The sequence below is a fragment of the Capricornis sumatraensis genome, chromosome 12 (assembly GCF_032405125.1).
Source record: "Capricornis sumatraensis isolate serow.1 chromosome 12, serow.2, whole genome shotgun sequence".
Classification (NCBI taxonomy): domain Eukaryota; kingdom Metazoa; phylum Chordata; class Mammalia; order Artiodactyla; family Bovidae; genus Capricornis; species Capricornis sumatraensis.
The window spans coordinates 44,509,076-44,524,020 of record NC_091080.1 but is presented as its reverse complement, the minus strand read 5'-3'; the positions used below and the strand labels follow the sequence as shown (position 1 = coordinate 44,524,020).

At 39.6% G+C, this 14,945-nt stretch overlaps 1 non-coding gene across 1 annotated transcript; it reads left to right on the top strand.

Annotated features, from left to right (window-relative positions):
- Nucleotides 1-1,159: 1,159 nt before the first annotated feature.
- Nucleotides 1,160-1,232, top strand: TRNAK-UUU (transfer RNA lysine (anticodon UUU)). The gene has a single exon. It is a non-coding gene; the product is annotated as a tRNA-Lys (tRNA).
- The last annotated feature ends 13,713 nt before the right edge of the window (nt 1,233-14,945 follow it).

Here is a 14,945-nt window from a genome sequence, read left to right as displayed (position 1 = left end):
GTGTGATGAACAGGGCAAGGGTTTCACCACCTGGAGCTCTGATGACAGATCCACTGCCTCCTCTCTGGGAAGAGCAGCAAGCTTTGTTTTCCCTTGCTCCATGTCCACAAAAATGATTCTATGATTCGCTCTGGTCTCCCTCTGCAGGCTGCCCCCTCACTGCTTCCTGACAAGAAGGAAGAGGCTGTGGGTGACCTCCGCCCCCTGAACTCCACTCTCAGCAGAATTTGGGGGAGATAGAACAGCCTCCACAAGCTTCTGCTCCAAAACCATTGCAATGAGAGAAAATCAAGTCCAGTTTTATTTGTTTACTGCTAGGAGCCCACTCCACTTAGAAAGAAAATTAAATAAGAATAACATTTTCATAAGCTGATTTTTCAGGAGAAAGTGTAGATATTTAAAATATTATCACATCCATGATCTTTCAGATGAAAATTTTCACCTAAAGAAAGGAAAGCAATCTCATCAAGTGCAAGTTTTGCCTTTTTTTTTTCAAATAAAAATTTAAAGGTGAAAATGTAACATGAAATTATAAAAGCTTGAATAAATAGATCTATGTATCAGGGATCCATTGTAGGTACCAGCATATGCTTTATATTTCACAAAATAGATGTTGCTAGCATTTAGATATCCAGGGCTGCCAGAACTGCAAATGTTTCCTTAGAGACCTTTTAAAAGCAGAAATCTATTTAATTCATAAAAAATTTTAATGAAAATAATAATGGCAATGTTACAGTTCCAGATGTTAGAGTCTTTAAACCAAATTTTCTCTTTCCTTTTTCAGAATCTTGATCTCTGCAGATGAGTGGCATTGCACTGTCCAAGGCACAGACAGACAGGTATTTATCCCCTAATTCACAATGTGAAAGGCAAAAAGTGGAAGTTGCTCAGTTGTACCTGACTCTTTGTGACCCCACGGACTATAGCCTACCAGCCTCCTCTGTCCATGGGATTCTCCAAGCAAGAATACTGGAGTGGGTTGCCATTCCCTTCTCCAGGGGATCTTCCTGACCCAAGGATAGATTTCCTGCATTGCAGGCAGATTCTTTACCATCTGAGCCACCGGGGAACACACAGCCCAACAAGGGGCACCAAGGCCTGTGACTCTCTGTGGCAACTCAGGTTCATGCTCAGGCTTTAGACTCTTTATAGCCTCAAAGCCTGGGTAGCTCAGCTGGTAGAGCATCAGACTTTTAATCTGAGGGCCCAGGGTTCAAGTCCCTGTCCAGGCACCAAAAAGTAAACAACTAAACAAAATAAAAATGTCTCTTAATAACAACATTTATACTTTTTTGGGGGCTTCCCAGTGGCTCAGACTGTAAAGAATCTGCCTGAAATGCAGGAAACTGCACTCAGTGACTTACTTCCTAGGCTTGTGTGCTTGTATTTAGCTGCGTGATTTAAGAAAAGGATGAGACTCAGGAAGGATAGAAAGGATTTCTTGGCATATATAGTAGACCCAGCATGACCAGGCTGGAATTTTAAGACACAGAATGACCACATGACCATTTTAAGAGCAAAGGCACGGAAGTTAATAAAGAGGAAGAAAAAATGCGTCTAGCTTTATTATCTTGGTGAAAAATATCAGGGATCTGAGTGTGTGTCTGAGCTGCGGAATGTCTAAACATGGTAACTAATCTCTGGTTCCCTTGTTTTCTATTTTGTCAAAAAATCTCTGGTGGGTTTCCTCTTCAGTACAACATGCAAGTATATCTGAAGAGACCCATAGACTTGCTTCTCTGTCCAACTCTTTGTGGCCCCACAGATTGCAACCCACCAGGCTCCTCTGTCCATTGGATTTCCCAGGCAGGAATACCAGAGTGTGTTGCCATTTCCTCCTCCAGGGGATCTTCCTGACCCCAGGGATTGAACCTGGGTTTCCTATATTGCAGGTGAATTTGTTACCGCTGAGACATCAGGGAAGCCCTTCTCTGAATGACAGGAAGAAACTGAAAAAAAAAAAAAAAAGCTATGGATCTAGAGAGGAGAGAATGCTCGAGGGTGGAAGACTCAGGGTGTGCATGTGTGTGGGGGCTCAGGAGACAAGAACACCTTCTTCCTAAGCCCCTGTTTCTCAGGGTGCATTCCAATTTTTTCACAACCCTGCAGTCCCAATTTTCAGATAAAAGATGAACCATCATTGGTCAAGCCTTCTGTGAGAATCTGAAATCTTAATCCTGCTTCTACGAAGAAATGATCCCGAGTTCCAAACATGAGACTTCTTCAGAGCTTCAGGAAAGGAACCACAGGAGTGTTGAGCCTCCTTCAGTGTAGCCTAGAGACTGAGACCTCTAAGATTTGGAATCTAGAGTCTGAGTGGCATCTCTCCTGCTTGCTTTATCTTGTGGCCAAGAAGAAGTAACCACCATCATAACGCCTTCCAATGTGGAGGAACATTCAGCCTTCGTAACGGTTATCTTAATGATTTCTAGAGCCGGAAGAAGAAAGTTTTCCAAACTAGACTTTTGGGGAAGCATTGTTGTTTGTTTTAGATCTATGACTGGTAGACAGATCAGAGACTACATATCTCACAAGCAGGATTTAAAAACGTTGCATTTCAAGAAAAGTTGACCAGAAGCATTCACATTTTCCCTGCCTGTTCTTAACAACATCAGTGTGTGCTCTTGTGATTTATGGCCTCACTTGTGATACTGGCACCTGCCATGGATAAGATCATTAAAACTCCTTTTTTTTTTTTTCAAGTCTTTATTTATCAAAGCCATGGAAAAATGACATTCCTATTAGCTTGAGTTGGAAAAGTTAGAAAAGCATGGTGTAACTCATTCCAGGTAATATCTTTCTTTTTGTATAACCATTACCCAGACCTCTCTAAAGAAAGAGTTGAGTGTGAATTATTTCAAAATCAAAATAGTCTCTTTAAAATTGGAAATGCATTATGCACCTGAGGTGCTGACAGCAAGGTCCATGCCAAGTATTTGATCCATGAATACCCATTTTCCAAGCTCTCTGGGTCCTTAGATCTGCGTCTCTTCCATTTTTTTCCTGTGGCCAATTTTCAAATAAGGGATCGGGAAACAGTTTAGAGATCATAAATCACACTGATGGTTGGGAAATAAAAAGGGTTCCTTTGCTTCTTCAGATGTGGTTCTACACATTTTTACACATCTTTAAGCTAAATCAGAAATCCAGATGCAAAATTAGGGTGCTTACATATATCATGTCTCTTTGTGACATTCCATGGAGGAATGCAGGGCTGAGAGAGACCTGACCTGGCTGCAAGCTGGCACTGCAGAAAACAAGGGAGAAGAGAGTTTGGGAAAGTGAGCGTGTGGTTCCACTGCTGTGTATACATTTCACTGAGTGACTAACTCAACCAAAATATAGCATTCACTGCATATCAAGGAAATATCTGTGACTTAGTAAACAAACCTAGTAATAGTTTGAGCATAAGCTTATTAGCATGTGAAATGAGGGCAATTGTACAGTAGTTTGAACATTCTTTGGCATTGCCCTTCTTTGGGATTGAAATGAAAACTGACCTTTTCCAATCCTGTGGCCACAGCTGAGTTTTCCAAATTTGCTGGCATATTAAGTGCAGCATTTTCACAGCATCATCTTTCAGGATTTGAAATAGCTCAGCTGGAATTCCATCACCTCCACTAGGTTTGTTCAGAGTAATGCTTCCCAAGGCCCACTTGACTTCACATGCCATGATGTCAAGCTCGAGGTGAGTGACCACACCATCACAGTTATCTGGGTCATTAAGACCTTTTCTGTATAGTTCTTCTGTGTATTCCTGACACCTCTCCTTATTCTCTTCGACTTAGGTGGAATTTCATCCTTGCATGAAATTTTCCCTTGGTATTTCCAATTTTCTTGAAGAGATCTCTAGTCTTCCCCATTCTATTATTTTCCTCTATTTCTTTGCATTGTTCATTTAAGTGACAGAACAATAATGAAAACAAATAGTTTCATTTTCACTTTAAAAAAATTCCAAACTTTCTGATAGCAGTACTGAGTCCTTTCTGACTATTTTTACTTGTCTTTATTGTCCTGGTGCTTTTTAAATAATCAAAATATGTTACTTTTCTAATCATAAAAGTACATTTTAAAACACCTACACTGTCTTAGAGACATTTTAGATCTTCCTGCCTTTCAGCTGTTCTTTGCACGTTGGTTCTTTACATGACTCTCCTCTTGCACACTTTTGGATTCTCTGGTGGTCTGTGCTTCTCATTAGATGTTTTTACATTCTGAGCATAAGTCATTTTCCTTCCTAAAGAGACTGCAGGAGGACTGACTGTAGGGACAGTTTACTGACTGTAGGTGCCTCTCAAAATAGTAACACCATAATGATGTTCATTAAGCTTTCTCTTTTCACATTTCTTCTCCCTGCTTCCTGTGGCCCCCTTTCAATTCCTTGACAAGGAGGTAAAAAAAAAAAAAAAATGTGCTGAATCTCAAATGCTGATTCTGGCTGAGAACATTTATACCAGGTTTGATATTTTCGTATTCTTACTGCACTCAGTGGGCTTCCCAGGTGGCGCTAGTGGTAAGAAACCCACCTGCCAAAGCAGGAGATGCAAGAGATACAGGTTCAATCCTTGGGTCAGGCAGATTCCCCTGGAGGACACGGCAACCCACTCCAAGAGTCGGACATGATTGAGCCCCTCCCCTCCATATACATCACACTCAGTATTCAGTAAATGTCTTCTTTCTTAAAGAACAATGACTCTGGTCATCATTCCACACTCCAGGATCCTGCCCTCACCCCAACCTGAATTTGAGGAGAAAGGTGGAACTTAGTTATATGTATACAGATGACAATAGAAAGTGGTAATTTTAACAGCTAAGATGTCCTGTTTCTTTGGTTCTTATCTTTATTTTATTAAGCTTATTTTTCTGTACTTATACTCATTTGATAATTAACTGTCCACCTTTTTGGAGTAGGAAATGGCATACCGCTCCAGTATTCTTGCCTGGGAAATTCCACGGGCAAGAAGAGACAGGCAGGCTACAGCCCGCAAGGTAACAAAGAGTTGGACATGACTGAAGTGACTTAGCTAGCATGCACGCACACCCATACGTCAGACTATTTTACATAGTTGCATGCTACAATGAAGGAATGAATATAGCATCATATATTTTAGAAACTTCACAGTTTGTTAGTTAAGATCTTAATTTTTGTCTAATATCCTTCTGTTTGGGACTCAACTAGGATTCCACAGTATCTTTGGTCATCAAAGCTCCTTCAGTTTCTCTGGATTGTGACAGTTCTCAGTCTTTCCTTGTTTTTGACAACCCTGACAGCTTTATGGGGTATTCTGTAGGCTGTCCTTCTGTTGGAATTCATCTGATGCTTCTCTCAAGATGATGCTGGTATATTGTCGGGAGGACGATTACACAGGAAAGGTGCTAGCTCATCACACCCGATCACCATGCACACTGTCAACATGATATATCCCTGCTGACACTGACTGTGGTCACCTGGCTGAAGTAGGTTGTCAGGTCTGTCCACTGCAGAGTGACTCTTCCTTTTATCCCTCTTTTCCATGCTTGACTCTTCATTGTTTTATTTTTTGATTGGAGGAATACTGCTTTACAATGTTGTGTTGGTTTCTGCTGTATAGCAATGCAAATCAGCCATAATTATTCATATATCACCTCCCTCTTGAGCCTCCCTTCAATCTCCCTATCCCACCCAATCTGAGTCATCACTGAGCACCAAGCTGGGCTCCTTGTGTATACAGCAGCTTCTCATCAGCTATCTTGGAGAAGGAAATGGCAACCCACTCCGGTATTCATGCCTGGAAAAGCCTATAGACACAGGACAGTGGGCTCCATGGGGTTGCAAACAGTCAGGCATGACCTAATGAGTAAAAGAAAACAATATTCCATTCATACTTGACCCTTTAAAAGGTAGTGACTGCATGGCCCACTCTAAGGTGTGAGGATGAGGCAAATTCCAGTGTTTTTATATAGTGGGATATCCGGCAATACAAAAAGGGGGGAAAAGCCATGCTACTGATAAAAAGAACAATGTAGTTGAATTTCAGAAATATGATGATGCATGGAAGAGGCAGGCACAGAAGTGTACCTCCTGTAGGATTCATTTATATGAAATTCAAGGATAGACAAAAGTAATCTATGGCCACTGAAAATAGAACAAATGACTGCCTCTGGGGAAGGGGCCTGATAACAAGAGTTACGAGGCAGTTCTCTGAGGTGATGAAATGTCCCATGTCCCCACTGGGATGTATTCATTTGGAATGCTTCAGTTAACTGTAAACTTAAGGTGTTGATGTCACTTACATAAACCATACTTCCATCGAAATAATACACTTAAGAAGAATCTTTAGCATTTATTGTCAAAGAAGTCATTAATGGTCTTGATAAGAGCAGCTTCAGTACAAATGTTGAGGCAGGACGTTTCCTGGATTTTTTTAATCAATACTTTTTATTGGAGTGCAGTTGATTTATGATGTTGTGTTAATTTCTGCTGTACAGCAAAGTGCTTCAGTTATACATATACATATATATATTCTTTTCTTATATTCTTTGTCATTACATTGTATCATAGAATATTGAATATAGTTCCCTGTGCTAGGCAATAGCACCTTGTTGTCTATTCATTCTATATACAAAAGCTTACATCTGATAATTCCAGCCTCCCACTTCACCCCTCCTCCAAGCTTTCCTGGCTCTTAAATTTCCCTAAAAGACTTGCAAGAATAGAATGGAGTGAGTGAAAGAACTTCTCTTGTTAAAGAAAAATCACTAATTAAACTTGAGAAATTAGAAGAGGACAGAGGACTGAAGATTTATGAAGGAAGAATAAATCAAACTGCATGAGCATGCAGTAAGAGTGCTGATCCTATAAAGGAACTAAAAATAGCTTACGCAGTATCCAGCTGCGAGAGCGATCCAACTGGAGGGGCAAATGCAAGGAGATGCTAGCGTTCCTGCGACAGGCTTACCGCCAGACCCCAGCCCAGCAATCTCAGTCCACCTTACATCTTTTTATAGTGATCTCTGGAGCTTTGCTAAGCCCCTGAAACACTCTAGTAAGACATAATCCCCTAATTTTTACGGCTTTGCAAGGACACACACAGGTACTAAGGAGCTGTAATTTCAGAAGCATGTGTAAAACAACATGTAAAATAATATAGTGTATAGCAGAAAAATCAGTACAGTTCTCATGTGATTGTCTAGTGAGTCGGTGGCTGCATTTTACTTTACCTCATGTGATTTGAGAAATCCTCTAGAATATTCAAAAGAGAACAGAGAAGATCATTAAAAGAGTAGAGGGGAAAAAAACTTCTCTGAGAATAAATTTGGAAAATTATCCATCACGCTGAAGGGAGAGAAATCGTAAAAGCCACTCTTTGTTGGAATACAAAATCTATTCTGCGTAAGAAATTAGAACTCTCAGAAAAACTGTTTAACCTCTCCTGGAGCTCTGGGTAGAAACAGTATCTTAGTGAAGACACAAAAGCCCTGACAGAACAGTCAAAAAGACAAAGAAATAAGACCTTTCCTTTGTATATTTGTCCTTGAGTGGGAAAGGAATCAAGAATTCCTATACAAATGTTTTTTCAGAACCTTTATATAAAATCTAGAACTATAAAAATAATAGCTAAAAACTGGGAGTTTAAGGCTCAGATACTCTTAAATCTTCTTCTTAAAAAAAAAAAAAATTGGTGGGACTAAGTATTTCATTACTAAAGCAAAATCCAGCCTCTGAAGTATGAATTAAATGGAGAGGATTGTTAAGATATATGTGTGCATGCTAAGCTGCTTCAGTTGTGTCTGAGACCGTGTGACCCCATGGACAGTAGCCCACCAGGCTCCTCTGTTCATGGGATTCTCCAGGCAAGAATCCTGGAGTGAGTCGCCATGCCCTCCTTCAGGGAATCTTCCTGACTTAGGGATCGAAGGCTCATCTCATTGGCAAGCTGGTTCTTTACCACTAGCGCCACCTGGGAAAGCTGTTAAGATATATACATGCTGGCAATTAATATATTTCAGTGAAAAACAGAGATTGCGGATTTTACATTTAATTATGTCGAGTTTAATTAAATCCTTCCACCACATACCTTTTTTATTTTTGCAATCATTCATTCTATAAACATTTATTGAGGACCGATACTGTTCTGGGTACATGGTTTTCAGAGATGAACACACAAAATCTATTGTCAGATAACTCATTGTTTGCATTTTTCTGGATTTTTTTTTTTTTTGGTCTTGTTTTTTAGAATAGTATTTATTTCAAGACTGGGAAATGGAAAAGATCTCCTCTTAGAATTCCTTCTAATCACATAATTTTATTAAACGTCTTATTGCCAGTTCTGGAGATCAACATTGCTAACTCATTTACATTGGTAAGAGCTTAAATAAATATATAGTTATTGTTGGGCTTTGAGAAAGGATATTAGGTTACATACCTAGGGAGCTAAAGGCAATATAAAGCAGCATTTACGTCTGTTTTCCTATGGCATGGGGTTTTGATTCCAAAGAACTCCTGCACTTGTTATTTATTCAAGCTTTCCTCCAACATCACAATACCAACTGGTTATTCATTCTATGTATCTTTGCTTTCACTATTACATGCATAATAAGTCTTTTAAGATGTTTCGAGATAAACCTGATATCTTTAGGTAGCTGAATGGTTACTCAGCAACTGAAGGTTGGTTTTCTCTGTATTTCCATCTTTATGTCCGCAGATAGACACAGAGGGAGAAATCTCCAACCAAGAAAGGGTGGTGGTGCCTTTTCAGTTCATGAAATTAGGAAATAATCTTTGCTGTAGATATTGATTTTAACCTATTGATTATAACTACAAAATTGACTGTAACTACAAATACCATTTATAATGTATGAAGTACAAGTTCTAAGTGGACTATAGGGAAACTGGTGAACAGAATCTTACCACGAGGCTCAAAGGTTTTGTCTTGATTATTTCTGAATCTACCAGTTTTATCTATCTAAAGTTGTTTTACCTTGAGTGGCACTGAGCTGGGCAAGCTTAAGACATTATCTGGCACTGTAATTTAAAATTCATTGAAATTCTTTGTTTTCTTAAATTGTTTCCAGAAATAACTTCAGAGGCCATTAGGTAAAATCAACAAGAATATTCAACAAAGGAAAAATTGCCAGTATTAAAAGCCCCAAATTTTTATAGCTGGATTTGATGATGGGGCAGGGTAAGAGGTGAGATTTCATACACACACACACACACACACACACACACACACACACACACACACGCACACTGCATATTTGAAAATACTTCGGTGATTTGTCATTGCTATCAAATAACAGAAAACAGCTGCATTTAGTAAAGTGACAACTGGACTGCGATTGTAACTCTAGCTTTCCACTTGATACTTGGCTGGGGGGAGGGGAACCTTCCACCACATAAGATACAAAACTATGAGGAGCACCACGGTTAGGAAACCCATGAAGCCGTGAAATCAAGAGCTCATCAGTTCATCATCTTGCAGTCTCTCCCTTGGCCCCTTCTCACATCCTCTTCTCCAGCTAACGTCGATAAGTCTGTCCACCAGGTAATCAGCCTATCGCTTAGTACGTACTCTGGTTAAGAAAATACATAAGTGATCTTTTAAAATGTCCATTTCTAACATCTCTAGGAAGCTTAACAGTTTTAAGCTTAATATGAAGGCAGCTGGAGCGGAGACGTCATTGGCAGAAGCACACAAGCTGAGGCTCCTTCCCTGTGCACAGAGGGTGCGGCTCCTTCCCTATGAGCACCCTGACTCAGGTGGCTGAGGGACTAGAGCCTGACCCGCCTCTCCTCCCCTGTTCCAGCCTGCTGCTCTCTGACCATGCTTCAGCCAGCTTCATACCCTCCTTCTACCTCCTGGTACTAGAAAACACAACACGCATCCCAGTATCCCAATGGCCAGACCAGAATTTCCAAGAAGGATTCTGAAGGCCAGTCCTCTGGGACACACCATCCCCTGGACACAGCAGGACTGCCCCGCAGTGAACAGAAGAAAGCTCCCCACCACTTATGCTGTCTCCTGGCAACCGGGGTCCTACTTAAGGTTCACTGACTTGCATGGGTCAGAAAACTATCTTAAAGCAGTTGCAGCCAATTAGAGAACTGATTAGGTAACAGATATAAGGATGTACAGAACACCTAAACCTCAGGAAAGACAGGGGTGCATCCAGGCTGTCAAAGCCCAAGACTTAGATGTTTCCAAGACTCTTTTTTCATCACATTTGTTTTCACAGCAGCTGAAGTCTCTCTCATGGCAAACCATTCCGTCCTTATCGTGGGAATCACGGAAATACAAGGAAAGCCTCCCCTGGGGAAAACCACTACCGTAACTTCTAATACCTCCCACAGGGGTCAACACTGTTGAAACTCCTAACACCATGGATTAACTGTGCTTATTTTTAAATTTTGTTTACATGGAAATCATATAGGATGCCCTCTTTCGTATCTGCTTCTTCCAGTTACTATTACGCTTTAGGGGTTCAAAATGCTTTATACTATTCAGTTCAGTTCAGTTGCTCAGTCATGTCCGACTCTGTCCATCACCAATTCCAAGAGTTTACCCAAACTCATGTCCATTGAGTCGGTGATGCCATCCAACCATCTCATCCTCTGTCATCCCCTTCTCCTCCAGCCCTCAATCTTTCCCAGCATCAGGGTCTTTTCAAATGAGTTAGCTCTTCACATCAGGTGGCCAAAGTATTGGAGTTTCAGTTTCAGCATCAGTCCTTCCAATGAACACCCAGGACTGATCTCCTTTAGGATGAACTGGCTGGATCTCCTTGCAGTCCAAGGGACTCTCAAGAGTCTTCTCTAACACCACAGTTACTTGTCTAAATATAAAAATGTTCTCTCCTTTGTTCCATTGTTGATGAAAATTTGGAATTGTTTTCCATTTAGGACAAGCAACACTTTGATGAAATTCCCTCAGGGGATGATAACACACAGGAAGATGTTTCACTGGATACACGCCTAGGTGTGAAATTCCAGGTAAAGTGTGTTTGGCTTTATTGGACAGTACCAACTGGCTTTCTTGGAGAAGGCAATGGCAACCCACTCCAGTACTCTTGCCTGGAAAATCCCATGGATGGAGGAGCCTGGTGGGCTGCAGTCCACGGGGTCGCTAAGAGTCGGACATGACTGATTGACTTCACTTGCACTTTTCACTCTCATGCATTGGAGAAGGAAATGGCAACCCACTCCAGTATTCTTGCCTGAAGAATCCCAGGGACGGGGGAGCCTGGTGGGCTGCCGTCTATGGGGTCGCACAGAGTCGGACACGACTGAAGCGACTTAGCAGCAACTGGCTTTCTAAGGTGGTTTTATCAGTCTACACTCTTCCCAACAGTGAACAAGAATTTCAGTTCCTTCATGTCCCTATATACTACTTTTGGTGTTTTCAGGTTTTGTTTTGTTTGCTTGCTAATTCTGGTAGATATGTAGTGTTATCTGATTGAAGCCTGATTTGTGTTAGGTCATGGTTAATGAATGGAGAAGGAAATGGCAACCCACTCCAGTGTTCTTGCCTGGAAAATCCCATGGACGGAGGAGCCTGGTAGGCTACAGTCCATGGGGTCACAAAGAGTTGGACACGACTGAGAGACTTCACTACTTATGGTTAATGAAAGGGTTTTCCAAGTGGCTCAGTGGGTAAAGAATCTGCCCACCAATGTAGGACACGTAAGAGACAATGGGTTCGATTCCTGGGTCACAAAGATCCCCTGGAGAAGGAAATGACAACTCACCCCAGTATTCTTGCCTGGAGAATTCCATGGAGAGAGGAGCCTGGTGGGCTGCAGTCCATGATGTCACAAAGTGTTGGACACGACTGAGTGAACAGACAGCAACAAATGTCTGTGACTCCCCTGGTGGCTCAGACGGTGAAGCATCTGCCTACAATCCGGAAGACCTGGGTTAGATCCCTGGGTTGGGAAGATCCCCTGGAGAAGGAAATGGCAATCCATTCTAGGACTTTTGCCTGGAAAATTCCGTGGATGGAGGAGCCTGGTAGGCTTCAGTCCATGGGGTCTCAAAGAGACTGAGCGACTTCACTTTCACTTTCACTTCTCTTTAATCTGTTTACTGGTTGACAGAGTCCTTATTTTGCTAAATGTCTGCTAAATTTCCTGTGCCTCACATTACTAATTCTGATTGTCCATTTTTTCTTTCTTTTTATTTTGCTCCTTAAGAGTTATTTATGCATTCTGGATACAAGCTTTTATTCCATTATGTATATTGCTAAATCTCATGCTGTATGACCTGCAGGTTTACTCAGATAATTAATTCTTTTGATTAATACATTTTTATTTTAATGAAACTGAAGTTATTAATCTTTTTGCATTATGCCAGAATTTTACTTTCTGTTCAAGGATTTTTTTGCTTACTCCATGGATACAAAAATATTTTCCTATGGCATTGTCTCAACGTTTTATTGTTTTGCCATCCGCGTGTGGATTTATAATCCACCTGGAATTGACTTTTCTATACAGTGCAGTATATAGTGCACTGATTTTATATACACTCTGCTTAGGGTCAAGAACAATTTATTTTTCTTGCAAGGACCAGTTCACCTAATTGCATTTATTGAAATCACCATTCTTTCCCTATTACATAGCAAATCATGAATCAACGGGTCTGTTTATATAGGTCTATATCTGAAATATGCATTGTTCTCTTAGTCTCTCATCTGTTCTTGCATCAGTATCACACTGTCTTAAGTCATTCACTTTGCATGCTCAGTCACTTCAGTCATGCCTGACTCTTTTCGACCCTATGGACTGCAGCCCGCCAGCCTCCTCTGTCCATGGGATTCTCCAGGTGAGAATACTGGAGTGGGTTGCCGTGTCCTCCTCCAGGGGATCTTCTCAACTCAGAGATCGAACCTAAGTCTCCTGTGTCTCCTGCACTGCAGGCAGATTCTTTACAGCTGAGCCACTGGGGAAGCCCAATGTCGTTCACTTTAAGACTTTGTATTTATTAGTGTCCATCTTCCAATTTTGCATTTTTTCAATATTTTTCTTGGCTATTTGGAGCCCTTCTGCAGTATTCAATAAACTTTTGAAAGCTCCTGTTATTTTCCACCAAAGAAATAAGAAAAACTCTGCTAGAATCTAGACAGATTCTGCTAAATCTATATATGAATGTTAGAGATAATTGATGTCTTTACAATACTGACACTTTTCATCCAAGAACATAGCTTAGCATTCCATTTCTAAATTCCATAAATGAAATTTCTTTATTAAATTTATTTTGAGAAGTTTGACTTTATGCTATTATAAATTATCCTTTTAAACTTCATTTCTACTTGTTTTATTCTGGTAGAAAAATACAACCTACTTTTACACTGAATCTATATAAAGAGACCTTACTAAATTTGTTAATTCTAATAGATCGTCTGCAAGTTATTTTGAATTTTCTACCACAACAATTTTAATGAAGGATTAAATCCATTTGACAGCTACATTACGTTTGAAAAATTCTATTTTTTCTGAATACACGCTGAACTAAAAAAATTACAATTCATCTCATTGTATCACCTACATTTCCTAATTTTATAGTTTATTTTTTAAATAATGTTTGTTGTTTTTATCCATTCACTTATTTTCCTTTTTAATTCCATATAGGGTGTGTGGCCTTCAATTTAAGGATTTAAAGCTATGTAAGTAATATGTAGTTTTTTTCCTGTCAAACCTGCCAATCTTTATTTTATAATTGGAGAATTTAGGCCATTTACATTTACTGATACATTTGGATTTATGTCCCACATTTTACTATTTGTTTCATATTTTTCCCATGTTCTTTGCTTTTATTCTTTCTTTTTATCTTTTTTTGGGATTAATTGGCAATTTTTTGCCAATATTGACTTGCATTATTTTTACCATTTGTATTGATTACCACAGAGATTAAAACCTGATTTTTAAATTTATTTTAGAACAATATAATTAGTAATTTTACTAAAGCATATCTAGCTATAACTTTTTTTATTGTAACAGATACTGCATGCATATTGGTTATAATATACTAACGTGTAATAGTTACTTTGCTTCCCACACAACTCTTTATTCCACAGAATTTTTAAACATTACATAGAACTTCTTCTCACCCTTATGTTCTTATGAATCTTAGTTTTTACATACTTTAAATCATGCTAAGTGATAGGTGATTGTTGTTTCATATTCAGTACGTGTTTATATTTTCTCATATGTTTACATGCTCATTACTCTTCATTCCTTTTTGCATTTTCATGTTTCCATCCAAAGAGTTTTATCTTTCTGAATGTTCTCATTTTAGTTTAAGGCAGTTCTAGATGAGAATTATTTTCATTTTTGCTCACTACAACCCATATCTTTTTTCCTTTTCTCTATCTTATACCCATCTTTTAGTCTTGAAAATGTTTGCTGGTTTATTTTCCAGTTCACCCAGTCTTTCTTTTGCTCTGCCCTCACTGTTGGAGACCCTGTCTTTTAACTTCTGAATTCCAATCTTGCATTTTTCAATTTTATTCTACGTCATGGTTGTTTAAGGTCTGTTTATCATACTTTCATTAATTGGGTTATTTGTAAGTCTAATACTATTTTTTTTTTACTCTTTTCTTCTTGATTCTGCTTTTTTGGTGTGATTTTTAATTTTTTATTGAGAGTTAGATTTTACCTGTGGAAGACCGTTCTCCTCCAGAAATGTTACAATATACCCTCTGGTGGTGAGATTCAGTTAAGGCACATCATTTTTATCAAAGTTAGGGCTAAGACAACTGAACTGGGCTGGAAGTTATCCTGGCGCCATCTCAGTCCTTCCTTCATTCCTAGAACCTCACTCTCCAGCCAGTCCACCCAAGGCCTGGGGCATCTAACGGAGAACCCTTTCTCCTTTGTCATGCTTGAATAACATTTTTTGATCTCCCAACAATTTCATAAAATTCTATTACTTTTTTCAGTGGCTTTCTGCTGAGCTTATCTTCTCAAGA